Source organism: Neodiprion virginianus, chromosome 7 (genome assembly GCF_021901495.1).
Source record: "Neodiprion virginianus isolate iyNeoVirg1 chromosome 7, iyNeoVirg1.1, whole genome shotgun sequence".
NCBI lineage: Eukaryota > Metazoa > Arthropoda > Insecta > Hymenoptera > Diprionidae > Neodiprion > Neodiprion virginianus.
Genome location: NC_060883.1, coordinates 21,131,256 through 21,143,481, shown reverse-complemented (window position 1 = coordinate 21,143,481; position 12,226 = coordinate 21,131,256). Strand labels below are relative to the sequence as shown.

Below are 12,226 nucleotides of genomic sequence, written 5' to 3'. Positions count from 1 at the left end.
TTCATTTAACGCGGTGCTTTTACGACGGGTATAATAAAATTGCGTAACCGATATGAAATTGTGTTACAATTATTCCTTATTCACGATCATAACTGTCTGTCTGCAACCGTGTTACGTAATATCATTTCTGTGTAATGATAAAAAATTTCAACCCACTGTATCCAGGGAAAAATGATAAGTAAACGGTGTTACGCAACCTTTGCCAACAAAGAAATTATAAATAGATTTCAATAACGACTCGGATTCGAAGAAACGAGAGTAAGTCCAGCTGTTATATGTGAAATAATGATCCCAGTCCACGTGTGCGGAAAAATGATCCATGAATAATTACAACAGATGCGTAAACTTCGAAATTTACCCGCCTTCCTGTCTGAATTTGCACTTGTGTTGACCAATCTAACCGATTTGGAGGTCACCGGATTGGTATAAAAGCAGAATCTTCGACCTCATCGTCACTAGATCGTTTCTGCCGAAATACTTCTACCGTATTCAAAATGAAATTACTCGCTACCGCAGTTTTCGCCGTATTGGCCTTCTTCCAACTCTACGCTGCCATCGAGGCTTCTGATTCGAGTGAGTAAATAACTGCACTGAGAAAATTTTCATTCGTTACAGTAACTAGAAAAATTTAGTAAAACAGGTATCGTTAAAAAAAAAAATGTTTGAATATATCGTTGGAATTACGAAAAACGAGGCACGCCTAACCATTTTGCGCTATCGTCGATCCTTTTTCGGTTATTGCAACGCAAAATCAGTTACTGAGGGTTTACCCTATTTTTTTAGTTCAACAAGGCTTTAACGTCAATTTATCGTTGCACGAGCGTTAAATTTTCGCAACAGTTGCAAGAAAATATAGCAACAGTGATCGTAATGAGAAAGAATTGTAACGGATACTAGACTTTTCGGTAACACCTAGAAAACTAATTTTCATTTACTACCTAGAACTATATTCTTCGATTGTGGTAAAAATTGAAAGTAGTCGAGGATTGAGCGGTAACCCTAACTAAAAATTTCTCTCAGTGTTTGGCTGAAATCGGCACTTGCCAAATCGCTGAAAGTCGTCTGAATAATTATATCTGATATCAGTAGTATCGGAATATTAAATTCCGCACCTCTCATTTTACCGTCTGGTTATCGTGATTTTTTTAACGTTTCGCAACCGCTTTTGTTACAGGTTTGGGTGGATACGGCGATGGTTCCAGTCAGGGTAAGCAATTAGCGTAGAATACCAGCAGTCAGTTATTGACGTAAAAATTTTTACATTTATCTATAATCGGTTTCAATTGTCGGTGGCATATTCATTGTTTTGTTCGTTATTTTCTACAGCTGGACTCTCGGACGAAGGATAAATCCTTTCGGAAGCCAACTTCTGCAGGAATCCAATTGTTGTATCGATACTTTTGGAACCTTGGATTGAATACTGCTTACAACCAACCTGAACGATTCTGGCCTATAAGATAACATGATATTGTAATGACCAATAAAGCATGCTAATGTGATTTCAAATCACTCGCGCAATATTTTACCCATCACGCAACTACCGTATAGCATAATGGATCTGATAAATTCGTAGCGAGAAACGTTTCTTGTCACTATTCCGGAGCCTTTCGGTTTGGAGATAATAGTGGTAGAAGTAGCATAATAACAAATTTTCAAAGATGTGAAAATATATCTCGTAAGATTAAAAAATGTGAGAATCGACTGACAGAGAAATCAAAATGTGAAAAAGTCGAGTTAAGCAGGCCAAAATAAAGTATCGTCAGAATGAATGAGATCATAGTTACACAATAGGAGAGAAGAGAGAAAACAAATTGCCAATTTTGTGATCGTCAATCAGCTGAAAAATCATTCTAGAATTTGATAAATTTTTATTCATTTTTTTATTGGATTTTCACCATAGCTTTTTCACTTGTTAAACTCGTAAGCCACTTTGGAAAGCAGCTGCTTTGAAATCGCTCGAGATTGCTGGAAATCACGATAAATTGCGTGTAATCGCTAGAAATCGCGTGAAATTTCACGAGTATTCGCTTTTTGAAATCGCAAACCAATTTAGAAAGCAGTTACTTTGATATCGCTCGAAATCATTTGAAATCGGTTGAAATTGCTCAAAATCATTTGAAATCGTATGGAATTCAAAGGACCGTGAGAAATCCCTTAAAATTACGTGAAATCGTACAAGATCCCCTGTAATCGCTTGAAATCGGACGCCTATTTACTTGTTGAATGTTGTTGAATGACTTTGGAAGGCAGTCGCTAAAAAATCGCTTCAAATCACCTCAAATCATTTGAAACAATTAAAAATCATAGCAATCGCTTGTCACCCGATCTATGAGTGAACACCCCCTGTCTTGAAATATTGCAAAAAGAGGGAGCGCTCTCAAACTTATCGATGTATGAATTCTTGCAGTATTTTTAAAAATTCATCCGCAGTTCGATGAACTTTCGATTTTTGGAAAGCTCGTGTACGTTGACCACTTTTTTATGACTGATAATTGCACACAAATCTGTAATACACGTAACTGGCATTCCATTTTTTGATAGCGATCTTACAGTCAATTGAAATGATCGCGGAACGATCTTTTGCTACATTCGGAATGATATTTGTGCAGAAATCTTGACTGATATACTTATCATCTCGGTTACGTAAGAGGTATAAATTTCATTAAATTTCATTTCATTACAGTCTCTTTACGGAGGCACTGATTTTCTCTCTCTCTCTCTCTTTCTCTTTCCTCTGTTTTGAGCTGTCAACTTGTGTGGTTGTGCTTACCTCAGGTGCAGGGTTTTCCTATATTTTTTCGGACTTTACGGTTCGGTTTTATTTTGTGTAGTGGTATCCCCTGAGTTTCGGTGTACCTCTCACTGTTCTGACTGTAATCTATTCCCTGTAACTGTGCTTTCAGTGTTTTATTCAATCGTTTAAAGTGAAATTTTATAACTGCCACTTTGAGTGACTCAATTCAGCTGTTAGCCGCCACAGTGTGACGGCGTGAGCTGGTTTTATGTGTGTCTATTGGCATATTACGTACAAGCACACATAGGTCAATCCTAGTACTGTTGACGATAGTGTTTACATTGTTTTTACCTCAGCTGCTCTGATAATCTCCAGATTGCCTAAACATCTATTTACACTCACCTTACTATGACGCAACGTTGTGGTCTCTGCAGCGGCTTCGTGTCGGAATCAGACATTGGCTGTCAGGGTGCCTGTGCGAGGTCATTTCACCCAAGTTGTGTAAAAAAACACTTGGGACTGTCTTCTAAACCCGTACCTGGAGCATTTCAGTACATGTGTACTGCTTGCAATCCTTCTTCTCCAGGTCAGGCTATGCGAGATTCGGGTACCGCAGCTACCGCCGGTACTTCCGGGGTGCGTAAAGGACTGGGTGAAGGTCGTGTTTTTGGAGGTCGGCCTGTCTCAATCACCTCACTGGCCAGTGAACTCCGTACTATTTCAGGGGCGATGGAAACTGTCCTCAAAAAACTAGACAATTTCGAGGACATCAAAAAGAGGCTGGACTGCTGTGAGCAAAAGCTCGACAGTGTTGCATCAGTAACGCGGCAGCTGGTGTCTAAGGTTGACGAGCTGACGCGGTCTAATGCCGCTCTAGCTGCCCGCTGTCAAACCCTCGAAGATCGCTCTGATGTGGTTCAGAACAGGCTGTCAGACCTGGCTGCATCGGTAGGATCGCTTCAAGAGTCAGGCCCCTCCACCAATGCACTGAGAAGGTCTTGTCCGCTCACCTCTTCAAGGCTGGACCAACTGGAGAAGCAAAGTAAAGACTTCGAGGTTTTTGCGACGGGTCTTCCGGAGATTTCTGGCACTACTGTGCTAGGGATGGTCTCACGTCTTGCTGGTGCCCTGGGTGTTTCCTGTTCAGCTGGGGATATAGCTCGCGCATATCTAATTCCTTCTAAGGGCGACAAACCGCGTCCACTCATAATTCGTTTCACTTCCTGTGTGATGAGGGATATGTGGCTGGATAATTGGCGAGCTAAAAGTGGGCTACTAGCCAAGGATGTCGATGACTCTCTTCCTGCGGCTCGTGTCTTTGTTAACGAATCCCTGACATCCTCAGAACGACCGCTCCTGAACTCCGCACATAGATATGCCCGTCAACGCGGCTTCAAATATGTTTGGGCCAGGAGGGGTACAATACATATTAAGAAGACCACCGGAGAGGTACCATTACGCATACGCACTCCTGCTGACCTGCCTACTGCTCAGCCCTCTGCGTCTCTGTGACGTGTGCAACGGACATCGACGTCGACGTCACCTGCTACCCTAGCTGCTCGACCCAACGCACATCTTCGAGACTCGGACTGTTTGACGATCTGTCATGCGAATGCGCAATCGCTTGTTCCGCGTTTCGATGAATTTCTCAGTTATTTTTCAGACGATTTCTACCATGTCATAGCAGTCTCTGAATCGTTCCTTCATGATCTTATTCCCGATGAACTTATTGGGATTCAAGATAACATCCTTTTTCGGAACGACAGATTAGGCAAGGGCGTATATATAATAAAATTGCGTAACCGATATGAAATTGTGTTACAATTATTCCTTATTCACGATCATAACTGTCTGTCTGCAACCGTGTTACGTAATATCATTTCTGTGTAATGATAAAAAATTTCAACCCACTGTATCCAGGGAAAAATGATAAGTAAACGGTGTTACGCAACCTTTGCCAACAAAGAAATTATAAATAGATTTCAATAACGACTCGGGTTCGAAGAAACGAGAGTAAGTCCAGCTATTATATGTGAAATAATAATCCCAGTCCACGTGTGCGGAAAAATGATCCATGAATAATTATAACAGATGCGTAAACTTCGAAATTTACCCGCCTTCCTGTCTGAATTTGCACTTGTGTTGACCGATCTAACCGATTTGGAGGTCACCGGATTGGTATAAAAGCAGAATCTTCGACCTCATCGTCACTAGATCGTTTCTGCCGAAATACTTCTACCGTATTCAAAATGAAATTACTCGCTACCGCAGTTTTCGCCGTATTGGCCTTCTTCCAACTCTACGCTGCCATCGAGGCTTCTGATTCGAGTGAGTAAATAACTGCACTGAGAAAATTTTCATTTGTTACATTAACTAGAAAAATTTAGTAAAACAGGTATCGTTAAAAAAAAATGTTTGAATATATCGTTGGAATTACGAAAAACGAGGCACGCCTAACCATTTTGCGCTATCGTCGATCCTTTTTCGTTTATTGCAACGCAAAATCAGTTACCGAGGGTTTACCCTATTTTTTTAGTTCAACAAGGCTTTAACGTCAATTTATCGTTGCACGAGCGTGAAACTTTCGCAACAGTTGCAAGAAAATATAGCAACAGTGATCGTAATGAGAAAGAATTGTAACGGATACTAGACTTTTCGGTGACACCTAGAAAACTAATTTTCATTTACTGCCTAGAACTATATTTTTCGATTGTGGTAAAAATTGAAAGTAGTCGAGGACTGAGCGGTAACCCTAACTAAAAATTTCTCTCAGCGTTTGGCTGAAATCGGCACTTGCCAAATCGCTGAAAGTCGTCTGAATAATTATATCTGATATCAGTAGTATCGGAATATTAAATTCCGCACCTGTCATTTTACCGTCTGGTTATCGTGATTTTTTTAACGTTTCGCAACCGCTTTTGTTACAGGTTTGGGTGGATACGGCGATGGTTCCAGTCAGGGTAAGCAATAAGCGTAGAATACTAGCTATAATCGGTTTCAATTGTCGGTGGCATATTCATTGTTTTGTTCGTTATTTTCTACAGCTGGACTCTCGGACGAAGGATAAATCCTTTCGGAAGCCAACTTCTGCAGGAATCCAATTGTTGTATCGATACTTTTGGAACCTTGGATTGAATACTGCTTACAACCAACCTGAACGATTCTGGCCTATAAGATAATATAATATTGTAATGACCAATAAAGCATGCTAATGTGATTTCAAATCACTCGCGCAATATTTTACCCATCACGCAACTACCGTATAGCATAATGGATCTGATAAATTCTTAGCGAGAAACGTTTCTTGTCACTATTCCGGAGCCTTTCGGTTTGGAGATAATAGTGGTAGAAGTAGCATAATAACAAATTTTCAAAGATGTGAAAATATATCTCGTAAGATTAAAAAATGTGAGAATCGACTGACAGAGAAATGAAAATGTGAAAAAGTCGAGTTAAGCAGGCCAAAATAAAGTATCGTCAGAATGAATGAGATCATAGTTACACAATAGGAGAGAAGAGAGAAAACAAATTGCCAATTTCGTGATCGTCAATCAGCTGAAAAATCATTCTAGAATTTGATAAATTTTTATTTATTTTTTTATTGGATTTTCACCACAGCTTTTTCACTTGTTGAACTCGCGAGCCACTTTGGAAAGCAGTTACTTTGATATCGCTCGAAATCATTTGAAATCAGTTGAAATTGCTCAAAATCATTTGAAATCGTATGGAATTCAAAGAACCGTGGGAGATCCCTCAAAATTACCTGAAATCGTACAAGATCCCCTCTAATCGCTTGAAATCGGACGCCTATTTACTTGTTGAATGTTGTTGAATGACTTTGGAAGGCAGTCGCTAAAAAATCGCTTCAAATCACCTCAAATCATCTGAAATAATTAAAAAACATTGCAATCGCTTGTCACTTGATCTATGAGTGAACACCCCCTGTCTTGAAATATTACAAAAAGACGGAGTGTTAGTAAGAAGAAGAAGAAATACCACGATTTCACTCCTCCACAAGTTTGGCAACAGTCTTTGCTTTGCTGCGTCGAATTCGTGCTTCGACGTGATCGGCAATAATGAGAATTGATGGATGAGTTCCCGGCGGCGCGGCGGTTATTTCCTCCTCTCCTAGTTTTTTTCCGCAACTCATTTACATCGCGTCTCCTCGTCAGCTCGTGCGGCTCGTCGACGTCTCTTTGGATCTTTTGACAGTTCACCCCCGAATGCAAATTTCAAGCGGTTCGTTCAGCTGCTACTTTTAAAAAATGCAGACGCACGAAATTCGATTAACAGCATACGCTCTAGCAAAGTGATGCTCGTCAATATTCACCTCGGTGATGGATTATTTTATTGAAGCGAACGGCACGCCTGCACGATCATCCCTTGAATCGGGTGATCCTCACTTCAAATTCAACCCTCCGATCAAATGGAAGGGAAGAAAAATGGTGTATCTAATTTTTTTTCATTTTTCATTCAAGCCGCGGTTCAAAATAGTTTTGAAGCATTTTTTTTTTCTTTATCTTGCTCTGATTCTTCAAAAATCTGCGTTCAATGCTCGGCTAGAGTGATTCACACGTATATTATAAAATACAACAATTTCGAGTCATCAGACTCCACAGAAACCGAATTTCTAATCGTTATAACGAAGCTCAGAGCTTCAAGCTGCGTTACGGATTATCCGCCAATTCAGAATATCGCAAAGTGAAGCAAGCAGTATCACATCGAGTAGTGCTTCAGGGGGGAAAAAGAGATGACGGAAAATTGACGGAGTCGTCGTTCGTGCGGTGCTGCGAAATACGTCGATGTCGTAAAATTTTTAATACAACCCACCTAGTAAAGCTCGTGATATTTAAATTTTATCCGTGAATAAAATCAGGAATTCATGGAGGGTATTAACCGTAACGCGTAAGAGCAAGAAAAAAACTTATTTGAGAATCAGGTTACACGCAGTTGCTTATTGAAGATGAGATAAATCGATCCATGGGCGATACGTCATTGATATATTTGATTAAGATTCAATTCACAATAATTTTCGAGGCTGTGATCTTGTGGATTATATAGAAATACTATTCGTTTTCACGCGTGAAGTGCATAATTTTTTTATAGATAGATTCAGTGACTAATCCACGAACCAACGGTTTTGTCCGAAACTGCATTAAATCCCAACAAGGAACACAAATATTTCGACGATACAGTACAAAAGAATGATATTAATCCTCGATGACGCTTGACTGGTACTAGACTAAGTAATAATGAAAGAAAACATCGTTTTCAGTCTCAAACCGAAGCAACTAATTTTATAATCAGAATTTAGAAGCACTTGGCAGGAATAATACGGTGATTAAAAGAATGTCGTGGTCACGAACTTATGTTGGGTAGACTGAAATCACCGAATCATTTAAAAAATTGCAGAATTTCCGGTGTTTCAATCAATTTTAACGTGAGCCTGAATTTTCAATAATTATATACATACGTTTAATATTCACTAATTCTAACCGTCAATTGCCTGCATAAATTTAAGAGATTGTCAACTCTCAGTAACTTTATTTCCGCTCATAGCACTGCAAAATTGCACTTTTCGAATGGCCTCCAGGTTTGGAAAGTCGGACGATTCCTGAATTTATCGCAGTTTTTTATTTTGTCAGATACCTTGCAATCGTCGAAGATCCGAATGTGTCGACTAAGTAACAGACGAGCCGTTGTGATATAGTTTTAGATAATTCGTTACATCCGCTTAAGCAAATTCTTGCATATTAAATCTTCGTCACTGATTTGTCATCGAAGCCGTGCGATCATCTAACGCTCTCACCTGACGCGATTTTATATTTGATTCCATGCGATTTCCAAAGTCTGTAAGTCGTTGGAAGGTTTGATTCATCTATAAACAGAAACAAAAAAAAAAAAAAAAACGATTGACATCGAACGATGAATATTAATCATCGACCGAAACGGTGATCTGATGGAATAAAATCGTCATTTGTTGAGTTCACTGTCACGGCCAATTATAATTGGTCCAATCAATTGTTCTCCCAGAAAATAATTCGACAAAATGATTATTTCAAAATTCCTTTACGTTCGATGATAGTACTGTTGAATCCTTTTGTAATAAGAATTTCATGGAATATTTGTCGTTGGAGTGAACGAGACGAAGAAAAGGAGTTGAATACAATTTGGAAATGTTTCAAGTCGACAAGAATAGTTATTAACGCATTATTTGGAAAGGTGTAAGTATTCAATGTCATCCTTGTGGCTGCTGATATTCCGCATTTGTGTCAATTTATCGTAAGTATTTGACGGCTTGTTGATTGAGTTCGTTCAGATTATTCCGTCTCAGAATCATTCAATTTACAAACTCAACTTTGAATCAACGAATATTATCTCCAAATAATTATTATAATCAAGATGAAATCGAGTGAAAATTATTTCTGTTCAACTTGTACAGTACATCAAAACACCAAGAATAGTAAGTTTGTATAATGTTATTTTGTCCGATTAATAATCACACAAATGATTAAAAACGTTCAACGCAGCAAATGAAGCTCCAGAGTTTCGAGAGATCAAATTTGGCCCCACCAATGAATATAACTGGATTTCAAGACTGAGTAAATTGCTACACTGGATCGTTGAACTCTGCGGTAAACTTTGTAAAGTTTAATATATTTTATATTATTAAAAAAAAAAAGAAGGAAATACTTACTCAAAACATTATTCGAGTTTTTCATCTTACCACAATCAAACATTTCCATCAGTCACATGTTCCGTGGCGACGAATGGAATAGAAAGCTGCCCAGTCAGTAAATCGTATCGTCTTCATATGCGTGCCACCAACACGAGCATGGCGTTTACGTATAAATAATACGATCCTTCCTTTTTCTCTCTCACTCGCTTGCTCACTCACTCGAGCACTGAGCCATGTGTTATAACCCTCTCTACTCATATTTATTACACGTTTCGGTGTCGCGCGTGATTCCAAGTTCATTGCCACTACGGCATCATCGCCGTATAAGCACGAGTAGAGTGTAAACGTTACGACAAGCCAAGATCATCTCCTCTTCCCCTCTTCATAATTCCAAATCTCCTACAGCATCGCGTTGTTATTACGTACGTTGTTGATATACGTTCGGACACAACAGTAGAACCCTTCGCAAAGCATTACTCAAAAATCACGTTGCCGTTTCGAAAAAATTTTTAAACGGTAATTACTCACATTTTTATCAATTTAAATCCATCGTAGCCGCAAGTTCTGTATCGATTAGCTTGTCCGATGATATGAGTACCGTAAATGTATGAATAGGTCATTTTTCTCACGGGTAAAAGAGCAGGTTTGAATGGTTATTGACAAAAATGGTACCGAGACGTCTTGTACCTGCTGTAGAAAATAATGCGTTAGCCTTCTAATTTGTCCATCAATAAAAACGCGGTTTCGAATCCAGTCGCGGTTTCGTTTCTCTTACGAGCGACTTTCTTTCGCCGCGGTGCGATCGTGATCACGGTGATCATCGTCATCTGCAGGGAAAAAAAATCACCCGAAATTTCACCTGTGCACGTATAATACCTGTTAGCACATCACCTACACGGAACACGTTACCCGTTATTTTGAGAACTAATAATCGCATCTTGGAGCTGTTTTATGCGCCGAAGGTAACTTTCATTACCGAGACGAAATTTCCTTTGGCGTAAGGTCATCAAGTCGGAAAATTACGTGCCAAGACGCGTCTGGTCAATTCGGAATAGCCGTACGTATTTGATATAGAAAAAAAAAAATTGCAGAAGGCCTTTTTCTTCATTCATTGAAAAGTTGTCCCGTGGATCGGACGAATAAACTGTTCAAATTATTTTCGTCACATTTTTTCACCGTCCCGGTAATTTTTTGCTAGCCATTATCGTTGTTATTTTATTTCACGCATAAGACAGAGAGCAGAAGCAAAAAGTTGTCTGTTTCCCGAAATTTTCGAAAAGGGCGGCGTAACGCCGATGCGCGTAACGGAATAAAACAAATCTCTGAAAGTAATCGAGGATCCCGCGTTGCTAGTGGTCAGGAATGAATAAAATGGAAAGATAAAAACGGGGCTAGATTTTAATTTCAGATGCGCCGTTTTGTGGGACGCTTTTCATGCCGCAGAGCTTTCATCCCACCCCTGATTTTCGGATTCAGAGAAGGCTCTCTCACTTTTCTCACTGTGCAAGACAGAGGACCGAGTGCCGCCAAGTGATCCTTCATCGATATTTCTTATATACGATACCGAAGGAGAGAAAAAAAGGTGATTCCCCCACGTATTGAGCACACTTTTTTTTTCAACTAAGTGCACAAGATTCGTTTCTGCGTAGCCAATGGAGTGTGGAAAATAGTATTTTCCGCACTGATGTAATTATTCCCGCACTAGGACCGGAATGTGATACTTCGCACACTCGTTTGGATACGCAAAATTGAGTTTTGTGCCCTCGGTTACGAAAAATAGCGTGCGCATCGTGTACGGAAATTACCTACCTTGCGCACTAGTTGCGTAATCTACTAGATCGACACGTTTTTCCAAAAGTTTCGTTTCAACCCAAGCCCTGCTTGCAAAGCGGCATAAGAAAAATCATACAAATCTTCCCATGGTCTCTTAATTTTTTATACATTCACTGATCATTGCGGAAATTACAAAATTAGAGAGGTGCGAGGTACTTTCTATCCCGATTCGTATAATTTACTCGAAAACCACAATTGACAAGTGAGAAATCTCTGTCAGCGAGCAACAAAATTGATGTAATTGCTACTGAATTTCGTACGAAAGTGAAGTAGAAACGAACTTTCAGTTTTTCTCACCATTCGCCCGAGGAATCGATGATAAATAAATAACATGCACGTGGCATCGATGTTAAACGGAATTTTTGACAGTGTGATCGGGCCCATCAATAATTGCGTTTCTAAAACGCATCTCGACGACTTTTCGTCGGGTTTTTTTTTTTTTCTTTTTCATCCGTTTCCTCGACTGAATTTCTACACCTTAGCAATCGCGTTGCGAGAAGAGGGCTATTAAATACCCGCGATAACTCTTGGCTGCAGTAATTATTTCACTTTTTACAACCTGAAGTCTCGCCGCGTTCTTGATATATAACGCTAATTAAACTTTTGCCAGATGCCTTTGCAGCGAAATTAACGGCGATTCAACCTTTTTCATACACTGTGCGCGTTTGGCTTGAATATATATATATATATATATGTATATCAGTAATTTATTAGACGATAAGTATATAACGTACACTAGACGCGATTCACGAACTTATTTATAACGCGTTTAATAACTACCAATCATCAGCGTCGAACTCTCTTAAACTTTTTACAATTTTTAGCGAGTGGTACGATATTCGCATCGAACAAATTAACTTCGCCTATTAATCACGTTTATCTTCTTAATCGGCTTTTCACTTTGATATCACCGATACCGTTAGATTTTCTTTACCGGAATCCCGATTCCCTGGCGTGTTTTCTGGGTTTTAATCTTCGCA

At 39.4% G+C, this 12,226-nt stretch overlaps 2 long non-coding RNA genes across 2 annotated transcripts; both read left to right on the top strand.

Moving 5' to 3' along the window:
- The first annotated feature begins 441 nt into the window (after positions 1-441).
- On the top strand, positions 442-1,506 carry LOC124308544 (uncharacterized). Its single transcript, XR_006909011.1, has 3 exons — positions 442-573; positions 1,175-1,207; positions 1,327-1,506. It is a non-coding gene; the product is annotated as an uncharacterized LOC124308544 (long non-coding RNA).
- A 3,425-nt stretch (positions 1,507-4,931) lies between these two features.
- Positions 4,932-5,958, top strand: LOC124308487 (uncharacterized). The gene is made up of 3 exons (XR_006909002.1): positions 4,932-5,062; positions 5,662-5,694; positions 5,779-5,958. It is a non-coding gene; the product is annotated as an uncharacterized LOC124308487 (long non-coding RNA).
- The last annotated feature ends 6,268 nt before the right edge of the window (positions 5,959-12,226 follow it).